This window comes from Cydia amplana, chromosome 19 (genome assembly GCF_948474715.1).
Source record: "Cydia amplana chromosome 19, ilCydAmpl1.1, whole genome shotgun sequence".
Classification (NCBI taxonomy): Eukaryota; Metazoa; Arthropoda; class Insecta; order Lepidoptera; family Tortricidae; genus Cydia; species Cydia amplana.
Window position 1 is genome coordinate 6,147,329 of NC_086087.1, and position 7,113 is coordinate 6,154,441.

Genomic DNA, 7,113 nt, shown 5'->3' on the forward strand with positions numbered 1-7,113 from the left:
ATGATAACTTACTTGTTACCAACGTTGAGGCATAGTAAATAATCTTATCGAATTAAAATGACTGCTGTTGCATTTTGGTAGCACATACCATACTTGCTTTCAAACCTAGACGTATTATACCTACTTTTCTTTAGGTTGGTATGATCGGTAAAACGTCTACCGTCATTCTAAATTGTCGTGAAAGCGGTTATGTTACGTGTTTATTTTTGTGTTTAGACTAAATAACTTTAGCTTTTATTCAAATGGGGGGCAAATCTTTAAGAAAATGTGAAGTTTGTGGGGTCAGGCGTGTAAGGAAACTTACTTCTGATATATTTTTGGCAATATTTCCCCTTGATTCGAACAGGTCGGTAAACTGATGTTTTTGTGCGATATTTTCATTTTGAGTCGTTACCAGATACTAATTTAATTAGTTTGGAGTAGTTTTTATCGTTTACAATCCTTGATTAAAACGAAAACATTCTGTGAATAGATTCTTCTTGTAAAAAACTAGGTAACCTAAGACACAAATAGTGTGCGAACAACTTATCGATAATCCCTTTATTTCAGATATCGACTATACTATGGGTAAAGGTAACAGGTAATGAGGATTTGGAATATTTACCTATACAAAGGCTGAATGAAACTCCAACCTCTGAATATCTACAAGTGAATGTAAATAAGCCTGACAGCTTTTTCCCTTTGTGGGAAGTTGGAGTTCACAGCCTTCACAGGCAAGACTCAGTGTTTGCAGGAGTGCTCTAAAAGTAGATTGTAGCTTTAGTCACGTTCATAAGCGTATTGTAATATGCCTTCGTAAATATAAAACTATCTGTATCTTATCTTTATTATGTAAAATAAAATTATTTTTATGTTTTGCATTTATTTTATTAATCCACCTGATTCTCAATATTTACTTTTACAGTAGTACAGTACAACAGCACGTATCGCACATTAATCGATATCGATAAACAGTAGGTACCGGAAGTGTCGAGCCCTAGCGTTGTTTTTTTTGTGATGGCAGTATTGACATTTATTTGGTGTGTTGGCACAATGTACGTTCTTAATTCGGTTTAAGGCTTGTTCGAGAGTGCCGACTCTTAAAACGTAGTGATTTAATACTCTTTGGTTTAACGTTTGTGCTATTCATTTCGTTGATTTTGATTATCTTGTTTACATACTGTTCTCCTTACAGGGGAATAGAATTCATTAACAAGCTTTTATTAGGTCGACCCAGCCTATTATGGATAGCTTTATCCATCTTTATCCACGTGATAAAATAACTGTCACTGTTTAACACCGTGGGAAAGAAAGTGACGGACACCGTTTTATCACGCTGTCACGTAGACAAGAACGACCATCATATCCGTACTGTATGTAACTATGTAATGGAATCTAAGGTAACTAATTTAACCATCTTCCAAGGATCGTAGCGTCATGAAAATTGGCAGCTGTATGTAGTTCTGATAACAATACAATAATATGGTACTGTCGAACTGATCTGATGATGGAGACAGGAGGTGGCCATCTGTGATGAAACAACGCAACCTAATTGTGTTAGGGGTTTTTAGAATTGTCTCGATGAATAATGAAAATGAAAATTTATTAATAACATTAGGTTACAAGTCAAAGATTAGGTACATAAAATTTGAAATATCATTGTAGATATACTTATTAATTATTAATTATTAATACATATGTCGTAGTATGCTTACATGTTTATTTGATATAATTAATTTTATTTAGGTAAGTATGTCATCAATTATCAATTCTGCATGAAAGATATTCATCGATATCATAAAACGGTGATTTTAGTAACCAATGTTTTAGTTAGTAATATATGTAATATTAGTTGTCTGTCGTAAGAAAAGTACAGTCAGCGATAAAAGCATGTACCAAAAATGAAATTTTTGCCAAAAACTTATTAACTTTAAATATACTCAAATAATACTTCATTCGGTGAATACTAAAATATTGTCTATGGAATTGGATTTACAGATGTCTTATATTTTTTCTACTGTTATGAAATAACAGGTACTTATTCAAATTTTTTACTAATTATTTTTTTTAGTTTAGGGTTGCCAGTTACTAACAGGCGACCAGTTACTGGCGAATTACCCTACATTGATTCATATTTTGGTTTCAAGTTATGGTTAGAGGAGATTCTTATGCTAAGTACCTAAGCGGCAGTTTACAAAGCTACCTAATACCCACACGTCTTTCAATAGGTAACTATTAAACAGGCAAGCTTCATAACAAAACAAAACTAAAACAAAGTAGGTGTAGGTACTTAAGTACTTCTGTATTGTCCAAGGGGAAAATAAGGATTTTATCACAACATTTTATCGAAATACGTGTCAAAGAACTCTGCAAGCTACGCAAAAGAGTAATTTATTTATTTTTATGTCACGTCGCGTTGGGACGTGCCAAATAGAGATAGTTTTTACGTAACGGCTTTTTGTTTTAAAAAGTGAAAAGCATTGGTGCGTAACGACATCTATATGCAGGATTTTTCAGCCACTAAAATAGAACTTTAATCTGAATTCGGTGGCTTAAAAGCATTGATAAACACTACTCAGTTTTAACAGCTTTAGGTTCGTCTGAGATCCGACGATGGATCTGAGGATAAATTAGAGTTACACATACTACTTACCTACGTTACGGGGTCCCTTTGTTTCCCATAAAGTTTTAAGTCATAATGTATTGTTTGTCATATTATCATTAGTCATAAAACTGAAACCGTTAACTTTTCAGGATTTTCGTCAGGTTATCCTATAGATGGGTTAGGTTAGGTAAGGTTTGTTTTCTGGGGAGGTTGCGGAAGAGTACTTCGGCGTTCCTGGGACCTCGCCGTATAGCAGCGAGGCGGCAACAGAGGGGTTTTAGTGGGTAAACCTGGGGTCTCATTAGCCCACAACAGGGAGTCCCACATAACCATCCCGGCTCGTCCCCGCGCCGGGTGGCAAGCGTAAAGCATTTCCCCTCTTAAAAAAAAGGAAAGGTTTGTTTTATAGCAATCCTGAAAAGTGACGCGTTTCTGAACCAAATAAATGATGACTAACGAAAATGCGGACAAACAACACATTATGACTTAAAACTATTTGGGAAACAATAGAGACCCAGTTCACCCAGTAAGTTACCTACATATATCTTTGCTACTACTGTGAGTTGGTTTTAATCATCACAAAACTTAGAAATGTGTGCTTCCATCAGGACCAAAGAGAATTTGAAATAGAGGCGGATTGTCAAAGTAAATTATGTAGCCACAGTAAATTACTATCTTTCGACAGAAGATTAAAACTGTTAGACCGCCATTCGACTTTGATCCTTATTCTTTCACTGACATTTTAACTTGTTGAATGTCAAAAATTAACACAATATACTGGACATTGTTGGTCTATTAATAATATATAGCGACGTACAGTCAGCAGCAGAAGTTGCTAAGCGGGCACGCTCTTTTATTCTCTTAACAATAAAGTCGCGTCAAGATCATTTTGAACGCCTGGCCCGCTTAGCAACTTCTGCTGCTGACTGTACTTACTTTAGAGATACCGATCGCTCATCAAATCACTCTCTCGAGGCCAACTGTGATTCTTTCCAAATTTTTTGCAAAAACGAATGGCAGTGATAGATGAAGACGTATTACTAAAATATGATAAAGTTTTTTATCACTATAATATTTGCGAGAAAATGATAGCCTTACTTCCACATTAATTTTACCCACAGTTAAAAAAATCTTATAAGAATGTACTTACCTTAATAGTTGTAATCTGTAAGCTACTTACACATTCAAATCTGTTGACCCACTTTCATATGTTTGAGTACCAAACATACAGGATGATTCAGGAGACGTGAGCGGGACTAACACTGCGCATTTCGTAAATTATAAGCAACTGTTTCGTATCAGTATTAGTGAGGTTAAAGTTAATTTTGTAGTCGTGTTGAAAAAAAAAGTTATTAATTTATTTACGACATGCATGGTCACCTTAAAATAAGAATAGGTACTAAACTACCGATATTCTGTGTCAAATTGAATGTCATTACTGTCATCATGGTCTGGTTACTTTTGAAAACTCGTATCTCACTCAAATTTGACAGTTTATTTTCTTCGTAATCAAAATGCTGTCATTACGGTTAAAGAGGTTTTATGTTTATTAATTAGGTCTTGTAGGGTGACCATGATTGTAGAGAAATAAATTTGCCCTTACCAAAAAGTTAAAAAATAGGAAAAAGTGTGGTTGTTTCGCCTAAATACGACGGTGATCGATCAATTATCAGTCACTGAGTGTGCAGGATTAGTCCTGCTCACGTCTCATGAATCACCCTGTATAACCATCTAAACATTAAAAAATCACTTTTCCTTATAATAATAGTTGGATTGGATTGGATTAGATCAAATTAATTTCGCTTCGCTCACAACATTGACCGTCATTCTATTCTGGGATCCATTTTGGTAACTTCGATCGTTTCAACTAATTGCTCTGTCTGTCGCTTGGGCCGTACATTTCACTAATAGTCACCACTAAAACTGCGACTGCTGAAAGGAGGTCATACCAGGCGTGGCTCACTCTGCGATTTCGTCGCTTTGCTACAGGTAGCTAAAACTACATCCGTTCGGCCTCAATTTTGGGGAAAGCCATAAGCCGCGCGTGGCGCTGTCGCCACCTAGCGGCCATATCTGTGCTGATCGTAACAGACGCGTTTTGTTAGAGAGTGAGTCTTCTGTACTTAGCACTATTATTTATTCTGTGGTCATACTCGGAGTCCGTCTAAGCTAACTTTGTACAGAGTTGAAAATAACAAAGTGTGAGAGTATCATTACCGTTATATTTTCATAATGTTGTTCAGTATGGGCTACCTACCTTGCAGAATTTGTTTATTATTGGTCGTCGCGCTGCACTGGTCCCATTAAGTAATCGTTCGATTTAAGAAACGTATTCAAACTTTGAATAATATATCTTATTTAATTTGATTTTGAGATTTTTATTATTTAAATGCGGCTCGAACCCGCGCGAGGTCGTGGAGAATATACACGGTCAGCTCATAGTACCTATTCTAAATGGCGGATTTTCCCTAAGGTCAGAGTACGGCCGGGCCTAGGGCGGCAAGATATTGGGGGCAGGAGTCTAAATGATGCGTGCTGAGATAGGGGCGGCTAGTAGTCACTACAGGGCCCGGGGCCTAGGGTGGCCAACACTGCAAATCCGCCTCAGTGAATGATTCCTTCGATGTGATCATAAGTATTATGACTTTCCCTTGGTCACTTATAAAGTGATTCTGACTTTTGATGAGTAAACTGATCATCGATTGAAATTTAAGGATGGCAAACGTCTGTCTATTAAGTGGCATTTATACTTTTCTGTCACCAATCTGTATATCCCTGTTTTTCATAAGTATCCATTCGGTAACTGTGCACATGCTCGGCTGCAGACAGTTTAACAATTCAGAGCAAAGACTTGTCCCAGTTGAGTCCGTGTGCCCATTGCTTAGAGAATCGAACGCTCACATAATCTAGCTTTATATGTTACCGTAATAACCCGTTTTTAGTTAAAACGCATTTTCCCTAGTTAAAAGTGTTAAAACTAGTTTTCCATATCGCTTCGGTGAAATCGCGTTTTTACTAGTTTTCCGTATTGCTTCGGTGAAAACACGTCTAGATTTTTGCAGTTGAACAGACGATCTGACCCAGCCAGAGGTATGAATTTTATATATTGTACCTACTTATTCGAAAAGCGCACAAACTTATAACTGGTTCAAGCGAGAGTGCGCTCGCTAGGCGATTCAAATGAAACCCCAGTTTGAATAGTTTCGACGTCCACGAGTGCACTTTTGAATGGAATACGAACTCAAGTAGGAGGTCGCTGAATAAAACAGCATTGAAAAGCGGGGTACGTTTGCAGTTTCTAGTTTCTCATGTTTAGTACATGCACACGCTTGTATGTAAAGAGACTATTTTTTTCTTCCGAAACGCGGTAGGTAAGTACAGTCGTTTATTATGAGATGCTGAATTCTAATTGGTATAAATAAGGGTTTCAAAACAAAAAACGAAAATAATAGTAAAATCTGAAAAAGGAGTTTTTAACTGAAACACTAGGTAGGTATAAGACTAATTAAAGAGGGCTACGGGTGCGGGTACGGGTTATAGTTCGTTTTTTTTAGCATTAGAAAGAACTTGAAAGAAGGTAAGCGATTTTGACATGTGTTTTAATTGAAAAACACTTTTTAAAAATCAATAACTATTACTTATGAAAGCAGAAGACTATAAAAGATCGTATTAGATTCATAATTGTTACATATTTACCGTAACTTATTTTTAAAATGTGTTTTTCAATTAAAAGACACATCAAGATTATTTACCTTATTTCTAATGCTAAAAAAAACGAACTATAGTAATGTTAGTATTATCCACTTTCTAACCCCGCGGTCGGCAACCTGCGCTCCGTGAACTTGTCACTTGCGGCCCGCGAGCCTCCCTGGCTATTTTGTATGTAATATTAACAAACGACAATGTCTGATAAAGTCATAAACATTAACAAAGTACGGCCCGCGTCAACTTCGTTAACTATTATGTGGCCCTTGGCTGCTAAAAGGTTTTTGCCATAATACACCACCGTTACTGGCATTTGAGATATTAGTTTCATTATTAATATCATTAAGCTGTACGAGTAGGACGTGCGCGGCGGAGAGCGCAGAAGGGTCTGGGCGTGAGCCCGCTTGGAGCCTCCGTCGGTGCAGATCTTGGTGGTAGTAGCAAATACTCCAGCGAGGCCCTGGAGGACTGATGTGGAGAAGGGTTTCGCATGAACAGTAGTTGCTCGCGAGTCAGTCGATCCTAAGCTCAAGGAGAAATCTTATGTCGATGTGACGTGTTTAATCCCGTAATATCAGAAGCTATAATTTAGTTGCTGTTTTGCGCCAGCCAGTGCATGCATGCGTTTGGCACTCAGCTTTGATTCGAGTGGCAGATAACAAATCGATTTAAAGTCCGTCAACCAAATCTTGTCAGTAGTAAAAGGCGGCAAATTTGAAAAATCGCGGGTTAGCAACACTGTGTTCAAATAATTCCAAAACGCGTGTCATCTGTGTTTTATCTGTGGAATGTGAATCGTGAATGACAGCCGTCACCTTATTTGT